The following is an 11,725-nucleotide window of genomic DNA, read 5'->3' as shown; positions in this document are numbered from 1 at the left end:
AAGAGAAAGATGAAAAAGATGACTTGATGGGGGTACATTTCAAAGTCAGATAGAAACCTGATGCAAGGGAAACCCCTACGAATCTACAAGGATGGTCCCAATAACACTTCTCTAAATAGATAAGTAGTCTTAACTGGCCATCTCCTGTGATCATACTGGTCACTATCCCAATTGTCATCAGAGAACCTTTGTCTAGTAATTGATGGAAACAGATGCAGAGACCAGAGCCAAGCACTGGGGAATCCTGTTGAGAAGAAGGAGATAGGATTATAGGATCCAGTGGAGTCAGGGTCATCACAAGGGAACCCAACCAAATGATGTATAAATAAATGAAAGTAAATATTTCACTCAAACAAATAAAAACACACTTCCAGGAAGGAACTCCATAAATACTTGACAAAATTAAATCCAACCACCAGTGAAAGTGTGTTAGTTGATGACTTAAACACCTCCTTACCTTAGAAGCAAGAAGTGGGTCTTGCCTCTTCCAACAAATGACTCTGCACAACGAATGTAAACTGCAGCTTCATTCTTGAACCATAAAGACCTTCACAAGTTTTTGTGATACAAGGGTGTAAGCTCACATTAGGAGGAACATTGGAGCAACCATAAAATTGTTAGAGCCATCCAAGAGAGGCTATCACAACATGCTCACTGAAATTACTTTCAGATTACAGCAGTTTAATTTTTTTTTTTTCTATTTAACTGTCAAAAGTGTGTGCTGGTTTTCAGCCTTGACACATGGCACTGTGATGTATGAATAATGTATTATATTCACACAGAAATGTTAGGGAAACTTTCCTTGTTTTATTGCATTTGAAGGCTCTGTTTCATTTCTATAAGAAATCAACTTGATTGATGTTGTAAAATGTGTTTTGCATTTATCTTCTTTGCCATGAAAGATTTTTTTTTTTATATCTGTGTGTGTTCCCTTTTGCCTCAGAGTATGAAGAGATAAGCATTTATTGAAGACTATCATTTGTTGTATGCATTCTGGAGTCTCACATTTGGCATTTGAATTAAATATACCCCAACTCTTCTTAAAACTTACTTGTACATTTATTATAGTTAGAAAACAATTTTGTAGTGAAGTCCAATAATAGTCTGGTTTAATAGGCCATTAATTTTCAGTAATAAATAGGAGATAAAAGGCTGTACATAGTTAAGAGTCTGGCATTCACACAGCACTCAGTACTGACCCAACCTGCTTCTTCCTTCATCTTTCTGTATGCCTCAGAGAAAGAGTAGAAATGTTCTTCCACTAATAAAAAAAAAAAAAAATAGGTAACATCTCTAAGAAAGAAAGGAAGGAAAGAAGAAAGGAAGGGAGGGAGGGAGGGAGGGAGGGAGGGAGGGAGGGAGGGAGGGAGGAAGCCAGCCAGGTGGTGGTGGCACAAGACTTTAATCCCAGTACTTGGGAGGCAGAGGCAGGCAGATCTTTGTGAGTTTGAAACCAGCCTGGTCTACAGATCTAGTTCAAGGACAGCCAGAAATACACACAGAGAAACCCTGTTTGAAAAAGCTAAATAAGGGCTGAAGAGATGGCTCAGTGGTTAAGGGCACTGGCTGCTCTTCCAGAGGACCAGGGTTCAACTCCCATCACCCACATGGCAGCTCACAACTGTCTGTAATTCTAGTTCCAGGGGACCTGACAGCCATGACAAAACACCAATGCATATAAAATAAAAATAAAGCTAAAAATAAATACAAGGGAAATAAGTAAGTAAATAATCCTTTATGCAGAAAACACATAAGAATATAATAACAGACATTTTTAAATTTTTTTAGTCTTAGTGCATGTGTGAGTGTAGAGGTCAGAGGACCACTTGTGGGTGTCGGCCTCTCCTTCCAGCATTTAGGTTCCCAGGCCTGAAACTCAGATCAGGCTCAACAAAGCACCTTTACCCACTGAGCCATCTTGACATCCTAGCTCACATGATGATTTTAGCAGTACTGGACAGCAGCTGAACAGGATACAAAAGATAGAGGATGTGAAGATAAATCAAGGAAAGACTGAGAAGGAAGTGTGTTCATAAGTTGCCTGCCTAGCCACTCTGCTCCTTATAATCAAATAGGAAAGAAAAAGACATAAAGGGAAAGAGGGAGATGTGAGGTAGGGAGATAAAGGGGGTATTTTATATTCTAGGCCAGCAGAGGCCAAACAACCCTTTCACAGGGTAGCATTTCAGATATTTACACTATGATTCATAATGGTTGCAAAATTACAGTTATGAAGTAGCAATGAAATAATTTTATGATTGGGGTTACTATAGCAAGAGGAACTGTATTAAAGGGTGGTGGCATTAGGAAAGTTGAGAATCACTGTTCTCAGCTGTAATATTTTTGTGGTTGATTCTGTTTCTATCAGTCTGTTTTAAACGATTTATTAGATGTAAACCAATTAATTAATGCAGCCCAGTACCCAAGAGAAAGAGAGTCATGTTCTCCATCTTGAAGGCATGTGGATGTTGGCATGTCAGTGAATGAATGGATGTTTTATGCTAATGCATCTTTCTGAGGGAGTCACAGCAGGCAAGGAAATGATCCTCAAAGACATGAGGATGAAAATGAGGTTCAGCCCAACTAAGTCATCCAGGCTGGATAAAACTTTTAGAAAGTCTGATGCCAGGCAGTTTACTGCCAGCATATTTAAACACAATATAATTTTGGGGAAAAAGTCTCCTGGTGTAATACAATCCCTAGTGTTCAATTGCACAAGGAGGCAATCATTATATCAAAATGTAACTCAAAGTAATTGTCATTTCTTCCAAGAAGATGGGTGCTAGAGAAGCTACCTGGACTATCTTAAGGACCTAAGGAAGGATTTGGCCTAATCTAGTTCATATAGATGGCATGGAGGTCATTTGTGATATTAGCCTGGTCCTGGTTCTAATAGCTTGGGGGAGCCCTGGCTATACAGAAAATGTAAGGGTCATTTAGACTACTAGACATCTGGAGTCCTAGTTGGGGAAGTTTGGAGGAGCTCCTGGCTGTTCAGGTAACATAAGGGTCATTTGGAATACCAGCACCTCTGGTCCTGGTTGTAGGAGCTTGATAAAACCTGGCCCAACAAATATTGAAGATCATCAAGGCTATTAATCACCTCTAATTCCCAGCCCTCTGTAAAAACAGCTCATATATTGTTTGGAATGGACAATCCTGGATGATGGTAGATATCATTCTGTAAATATGTTTCTCATACTGGTTAATGAATAAAGCACTGTTGGCCAATAGGAAAGCAAGATAGGCAGGACTAGGAGATAAGGAGGAAAGAGGAAGGAGTAAAGGAGTGAGCATGGAGAGAAGGGAGAGAACAGAACCACACACACACACACACACACACACACCGCTCTCTGGTAAGTCCACGTGGAAATACATAGAAATGGGTTAATAATTAAGACAGAGCTAGCCAATTAGAAACTAGTATCTGGCCAACAGCATTATATCAAATACAGAGTCTCAGTGCTTTAATTGGGGCTGGCGTGGTGGCGGGACAAGACCAGCAGCGGGAGGAAAAACCTAGTCCTTACATATGGCGCCCACGTGGCTAATAAGAACTTCCACTTAAAATTTAACAAAAGCTTAAAAAAGGGTTTTAGAAACAAAAGAACAGAGACAAGCAAGGTTTCTTGGTAGCAGCATTTTTCTCAATTGGACTCTGATTTGTAAGAGACAAGCAGATATTTAAGCAGCTCCTTTAAGAAAAGTTTCCTGACTCAGCATAAGCAGCAAAAAACTGCAAGGCTTTTAAGAAACTCTATTAACAATTCATTGGTGTGTATGAGAGATGGCAATGACAGTGACCACATCTCCAAGCCGGCAGCATGCTGCTGGATGGCAGCACAGACCAAGGCAGTGAGCACAGCTCTCAGTGCTGGCAGTAAAATAACCGCTTCCATCTTTGATAAACCGCAGCAGAAACAACTATGACTTTCATTTTAGCAATGTTGTTTTTGACCAGATAAAAGACTCGTGGCCAGAAAAAGATAAAGATTTACAATAAAGACAGATTCACAAAAAAAAAAAAAAAAAAAAAAAAAAAGGCACTAAAGGTTTACAGTGTGTTCTAAAAAATATGTAGGCTTGGGAGAGAAAAGAAATAAAATGGTTTTAAAAATACAGGGAGGAGTTGGGTGTGGTGGCACACGCCTTTAATCCCAGCACTTGGAGAAAGAGGCACAAAGATCTCTGTGATTTCCAAGTAAACCTGGTATGCAGAGTAAATTCCAGGACAGATAAGAGTTACACAGAGAAACCCTGTCTCAAAAAATAAAAAAATAGAAGTAGAAAAACAGTAATAAAAAGGCCACATAAAGATGGGAAGCACAAAAAAGAGTGTGGATACTATATGCTGTTCTGTTATCTTTGTATCATTTAACTGCTAAGGAAATAACAACTGTTAAAACAAATGCTGCTGGATCAATCCAATTTATATATTTTAAAAATGCTTTGACTCAAAAATTTAAGTCTAAGGACAAGTTACTGGGGAAAAGGATTTCTATCTTTGTTTCCACAGAAAATGAAAAGCTGTGGATTCCTTCCAGACTAATGTGGTTTGAGCAAGCCAGACCCCCTGAAACAGAGCACCAAGTGATCCTACATTCAAAACAGCTGAACAAAGCAGCCTTGCAGACTACAGCCAGAATTTCTGCATCTTCTTAGGATCCCCATAACAGCGCCCCCTGTCAGCAGGAAGTAGTTTGGAAAGAACAATGCCCAAATTCGCAAATATTGTTTATAAATGTTTGTTTTCATTTAAATGGAGTTGGTTATAAATGGTTAATGATCACAACCAATATCTTTTTAAAAGTAAAAAGGGGATTATGGTATAGATATGAATACTTTGTTTTGGAATGGATTTTCATTTATTAATACAATTTGGGTCAATTTTGTGATATCTATATTTTTCTTGTTTGGGTATGTAACAAGTATGGTTTTTCCGCCCGCCACCAGCCCCAAATAATACACAGAGACTCTGTATTTGATACAATGCTGTTGGCCAGGTTACTTGTTTCTTATCGGCTAGCTCTGCCTTAATTATTAACCCATTTCTGCTGATCTATGTATTTCTCTTACTGGGGAGCCGGGCAGCATAATGCTTTCTCCCTACTCTCCATCTTGGCTCCTCCTTACTACTTCCTCTTTCCTCCTTGTCTCCTAGTCCCTCCTATCTTGCTTTCCTATTGGCTTTATTCATTAACCAGTATGAGAAACATATATACAAAATGGCATCTCCCATCATCTCCTCTTTTCTGTCTAAATAAAAAGAAGGGTTTTAACCTTAACATAGCAAAATATATAACACAACAGTTATCAAGTAAGAATCACAGTTAACAATATTTAGTCCATTAACATTTAGCAAGATTAAAAGAAACTATTCTAGCATCTATCCTATATTTGTGAGTCTAAAGTCCTATATGTAACTTATCTTTAAGCTTAACTAAGGAAAACTATAACCATAACTATCTGTCTTCAACTCCTTCAAAGACCACAGAAGGATAGTATATAAACTCTAGAAATGACAGCGACATCTTGCCTTGTCAGTCACCTGAAGTTCTTCTGTAATCTTCCATCTTCAGCCCATAGGCCATAGTGTGTCTAGCAGACTCTTCAGCAAAGTAGGAAACTTTAAACTGTCTTCTTGTATTGGCAGTTTGTCAGTCATTTTTCTCTGTGTCCTGCAGACTGTCTGGCAGACTCTTCTCTGAAGCAGCAATGTCCATTTTGAATCAGCAGTCACTTTTCTGTGGGTCCTGCCTGTCCAGTTTATACAGCATAAAGTCAAACATTCCAGACAAGAGCAGTATCTCGTCCAAATGGCTAGTCTTGCCATATTGAAAGTAAACTCCATAACGAGTTTCTTCAATGTCCATCTTCCTTTCTGACACAGGTGGTGTTGCCAGGAGCAATTATGTCTCACTGTCAAGAAAAACCCTAAACCATTTTAAATGCCATATTCTGTAGGTCTTTGAAAGGTTTGAAGAATGCCTATTCATCTCAAATACATCTCTGTATATCTAGAAAACCTAACTCATCTAACTATAAGTTTTGACTATTATAGGTAAAACCTAACTTAAGTTTTGACTATTATAGATAACTATCTATAATCTGTACTAAATTATACATTATTTCTAAATGAGTTATACAAACACAAACCTGTACTCATTACAGATGGCGCCCAACGTGGCTAATAAGAACTTCCACTTAAAATTTAACAGAAGCTTAAAAAAAAAAAAAAAAAAAAAAAAAGGTTTTAGAAACCTTAGACAGAAAAGAGGAGATGATGGGAGATGTCATTCTGTAAATATGTTTCTCATACTGGTTAATGAATAAAGCACTGCTGGCCAATAGGAAAGCAAGATAGGCGGGACTAGGAGATAAGGAGGAAAGAGGAAGGAGTAAAGGAGTGAGCATGGAGAGAAGAGCATGGAGAGAAGGGAGAGAACAGAACCGCTGCCCACCCCACCCCCCCCACCCCGCCCCGCTCTCTGGTAAGTCCATGTGGAAATACACAGAAATGGGTTAATAAGTAAGACAGAGCTAGCCAATTAGAAACTAGTATCTGGCCAACAGCATTATATCAAATACAGTCTCAGTGCTTTAATTGGGGCTGGCGCGGTGGTGGGACAAGACCAGCGGCGGGAGGAAAAACCTTACTCCTTACACCTAGGTGCTTAACATTCCTGGTTTCCAGGAAATCTATAGGTACAAGGACCTCTGTGCTCTCAACGTCGTTCCATATTCTATTCTTGCATAGGACTATTGCACAAGAATCCTATTTATTCTACCTTACTCAATCTACCCTGAGTGATCTCAACTACTCTCAGAAGTTCTACTGACACCTACATAACAGATGGATCTAAAATTATCTTTACCCTAGCCTTTCTCTGTGAGCCCATATTTAAAATTTCAACTGTGTATCACAAATCTCTACCCAGAAAGCCATCACGGCCTATCCAAAACCAATTTTCTGTTTTCCTTTCCCCACGTCTCCATTGCATTCCTTGCTCTAAATCTTCAGCCCTGTTATCCACACACAAACTCCTTCTCAGTTCCTACCTGTCCTTCTTAACTCTCATAGACTTCGACATAGATTTATCCTGATTATTTATATGTCCTAAATAACTCAATTGAGTCCCTTATCTCAATCATTACTATCTGCACAGGCCATCATTCATCTCCTACTCTTCAGCAGTAACATAAAAATTGATCTCACTGTCTAGTCTCTCACCACCCTAATTTATCTTTTGTCAGGTTTATCTTGGCTAAAATATGGATGTGAACACATATATCTCTATAAAAAGCCTTGAATGACTCACTAATAACTTCATTTTAAAGTCCAAGCTCTTTAAGGTCATATATAAGACTCAAAAAAATAAATCTATCCTAATGTGTTTTAGCTGCATCTCCTACCACTGTCTTAACATTTTTTTAGGAAACCAGTCATTACCTGAAAATGCCAGGTACTTCTATACAAACATACATGTGCACATGCTACTTTCTCTGCCTGCTAGTACTCTCTGCTCTGCTTAGAAAACTCTTGTTCCCATGGTTTGAAAAGGCCATTTTCTGACAAGCTAACTTCGATGGATGTAACGTCATTTCACTTCCTGTTCCCCACAATATCTGTCGTACACTGATAGTATTTGTCTGACACCTGTATGTTGTGAATGCTTTTAGGACTGTTTAAATTTCAAATTTCCTATCTTACCCTCTCATAAGAAGATGAAAAATGAGGGTAGAGTCATGGAGGTAATCACAGCTTAGTGATTACAAGCACCTGTTGCTTTCCCAAAACACCAGAGTGTGGTTCCCAGGACCATGTAGGGCAGTTCACCATCACTTACAGCTCTAGCCAGGAGGTGCAAAGTTCTCTTCTGGTCACTACAAGTAGACACACACTCACACCACACACACACACACACACACACAAATAAGTAAAACAACTTAAATTTATCAGGTTTCTTAGGTTTTTATTGCTGTGAAGAGACACCATGACCACAGCAACTCTTATAAATTAAAACATTTCATTGAGGAGGCTCACTTACAGTTTCAGAGGTTCAGTCCATTATGATCATGATGGGGAGCATGGTGGCCTGCAGGCAGATGTGGTGCTGCAGCTGAGAGTACTACCTCCTGCAGACAACAAGAAGTCAACTGAAAGTCACACCAAGAGAAGCTTGAGCAAAACAGACCTCAAAGCCCATCCCCACAGCTCCTCCAACAAGGCACACCTCCTAATAGTACCATTCCCTTGGGGACCATGTCTTTCAAACCACCACATCAGGCCACATTTTCTACTTTCATTTCAGAAAATACAAGTGGCGGGACTAAGTGCCATTTTAAAGTTAGAGCACAAATAAATAGCTTGGTAACATTAATACCTTTCCATACTGACCATTTCCTATTTCCCAGAACATTGTTACAAATCTACAACCCATAATAAACTGTAATCAGGAAAACTAGAAAAAAGGGAGCCTATAAATATATGCATGGATATGGAGACTTTCATCCTCAGAAGTACTATTACACAATTTTGTTGTGAACTTCAGGCACTGAGTGACAGTTATGCATCCCATGATAACTAGAAAGTTCTCCAGATGAGTCTGGGTGCTCTTACCATCTTGGCACAGAAGCTTTTATCAAATCCATCTCCATAGCAAAACTACGTGTAAAATTAGATGCACTACTCCTGAGCAAGTGAGGATGGGATTCTCAGCACTCAGGCACCATTTATTTTTGATGTTTTGGTTATTTTGATGTTTTTAAGTGCTGAGCCATCTGACTGACCCAGAATCATTCATTTGTTGTTGCTGTTTGTTTTGGTTTGGTTTCTTTGTAGATGTTGTTGTCTTGAGACAGGGTTTCTCTGTGTAGTCCTGGATCTAACTATGTACACCAGACTGGCTTCAAACTCACAGAGATCCTCCTGCCTCTGCCCTACAGGACTAGGACTAATGGCACATACCACCATGTCTGGCCACAACATTAATTTGTTTTTTAATATTGTATTTATGTATTATGTATAGTCTTCTGACTGCATGTATGCCTGCCTGCCAGAAGAGGGCACAAGATCTCATTATAGATGCTTGTAGCCACCATGTGGTTGCTGGGAATTGAACTCAGGACCACTGGAAGAACAGCCAGGGCTCTTAACCTGTGAGCCATCTCTCCAGTCCAACATTCATTTTTTTATAAAGATGCTTACTGAGTTCTTATAGGCAAGGTGCAGTAGGTTCTATTAGTGAGAGGTAGATATCAAGGTTTTATTTACCATAACAGTCCAAGCAAACAATAGAGCTCTGAAATAAGATTGTGAGATGGAAAGCAGACATCTGAATCAGTGAGGAGAGAGAGTCGTGGCTCACAATAATCCACTGTGTAAGGCCCCAGAATTATTAAGGATAGCTATGAATTGACTGGGTTCAGAGGTTGAAGAATAAAACAGTTCATTGAAGCTTCTGGTTATGGTATCTAGATAGAATAAACACTTTTTCTTTTTCTTTCTTCCTTTTTACTTGGTCATATATGTAAGACTATGTAAAGCTCTTAGGCATGAGACAGTAATGGGTGGTGTGTGAAGGCAGGAAATAGGAAAAATTGGCCTCAAATGGGCAATATCAATTGAAGGGGCAGAAGCTCAAAATCATTCAGTACTGTGCTAAGGAAAGTGCAGACTCCTTGCACTGAATGCAAGGGGACATGGAAAGCCACTGGAAAGCTATTACTAGGGAAATGACATGATTGATGGAGATCATGAAAAATGGTTTAAGCTTCAGTGAAGCAAAAATATATTTGGAAACTGTACAACTCGATTTCCTGACAAATGCCATAATAGCTATTATAATAGTAGCAAGAAGTATTTCAAATAGAAACAGATAAGTCATCCACTTAGGAAAAATTTATGTCAGTATAGGTTGCAGTGAAGGGTTACAATACAGAAACTCGAACTGACAAGTTAAAAGAGATTTTACATGCTCTACTGAAACACTGGCAAGTCTTCTGTCATAGTTTATTTTGGAGAGGGAAATGTCTTAAAGGAGACTGCCTGAATGCCAGAGTATTTTGAAGCATTAAATATTTAAATAGAAACATCTCAGATCAGCAATTTAAATCATTGGTTATATTAATCTTATCTTTACCAAACTAATTTAAATAAAATAGCCTCTGCTCACCATAATAGCAACATCTATACTACAGTTCTATCACTTATCAGAGTATTTAGGGTTTCCATAACAGGGTACTATAGATTTGGTACTTAAACAATATGGAGGCTGTAGAAGATGAAGAGAAAGACATCATTCAGCCCAGGCTAGATGATGTTAAACTTCTAAGATTCCTTTGCCTTCTCCTCCCAAATTCAGGGATTACAGGCATGCACCACCATGACTGGTTTGTGGGGTACTGGAGATTAACCCAAAAGCTGTGGGCATTCAAGACATCCAATCTGTTAAATGAACTACAGCATTAGCTCTGTGTTTGGTTTCTTCTAAGCCAGTGGTTCTCAACCTTCCTAAAGCTGCAACAGTTCTTCATGTTATAGTGACCTCGACCATAAAATTATCTTCATTGCTACTTCATAGCTGTAATTTTGCTATGGTTATGAACTGTAATATAAATATGTGATAGGCAGGATAACTAATATGCAACTCCTGAGAAAGGGTCGTTTGACCCTCAAATAGGTCATGATCCACAGGTTGTGAACCGATGTTCTAAGGCCTGTCCTTGGCTCAGACAACACCTTCTGGCTATGTCTTCATGTGGTCTTCCTTGCTTCTTTACACAGAAATACTCTTATAACAGGCCTATATGACACAAACATATAATTCCAGCTACTTGGGAGGTTCAGGTGGGAGAAAGGTAAATTCAAAGTCAGCCCAGTCTAGAAAGTTCAAGGCCAATATGAGCAATTTAGGGAGCCTTATCTCAAAAAAAAAAAAAATTAACTTAATGTTTTTTGGGGGAAGGACTCCTAACTCCATTTAGATTGGATTAGAGATTAGAGTGTACCCTGAAAACCTCGTTGTAATTATACTACTTTCTTTATAATGCCCTATCTCCAAATACAGTCACATTCTGAACTAGTAGAGTCCGTTAGAATTTAGTCCCTAACAAATTTTGGGTTATAAACAACTAAAACCAACTCTAATTTTCACATAAGGGGAATGTATTGGGAATATTGGCCACAGAGTCTAGAAATAGCATGGTTTAGTTAAAAGCCAAGAGAAACGGCAGTGGTGGCACAGGCCTTTAATCCCAGCATTAGGGATGCAGAAGCTGGTAGATCTCTGAGAGTTCAAGGCCAGCCTGGTTTATAGAGAAGTTCCAGGACAGCCAGGACTACACAGAGAAACCCTGTCTCAAAAAACAAAAACATACAAACAACAAAAAGAACAGTCTCAATCTTCTCCACTGAGTGCGCATTATTTGGGTTGGCACTGCAGTCTGTGGTGGCAATCCCAACATTCAGGAGACAGAGCCAGGCGGATCTCTGAGATTTAGAACAACCCCAGCCAGGGACACACAAAGAAACCCTGTCTCAAACAAACAAACAAACAAACAAGCCAATAACCCACAAAGAAACCAAGAGCAGCAAGAGGTAATAGTGAACTACAACTCCAGCTACAATTGTGAGATTCTAGATTGTTCTAGATTCCTGAATTTATATTGTCATGATTGCCAATAAAAATGCTCAAAAATCAAAGGCATTATATGAGTCACTAAA

The sequence above is a fragment of the Phodopus roborovskii genome, unplaced genomic scaffold (genome assembly GCF_943737965.1).
Source record: "Phodopus roborovskii unplaced genomic scaffold, PHOROB, whole genome shotgun sequence".
Taxonomy (NCBI): domain Eukaryota; kingdom Metazoa; phylum Chordata; class Mammalia; order Rodentia; family Cricetidae; genus Phodopus; species Phodopus roborovskii.
Note: the sequence above shows the minus strand (reverse complement) of the source record.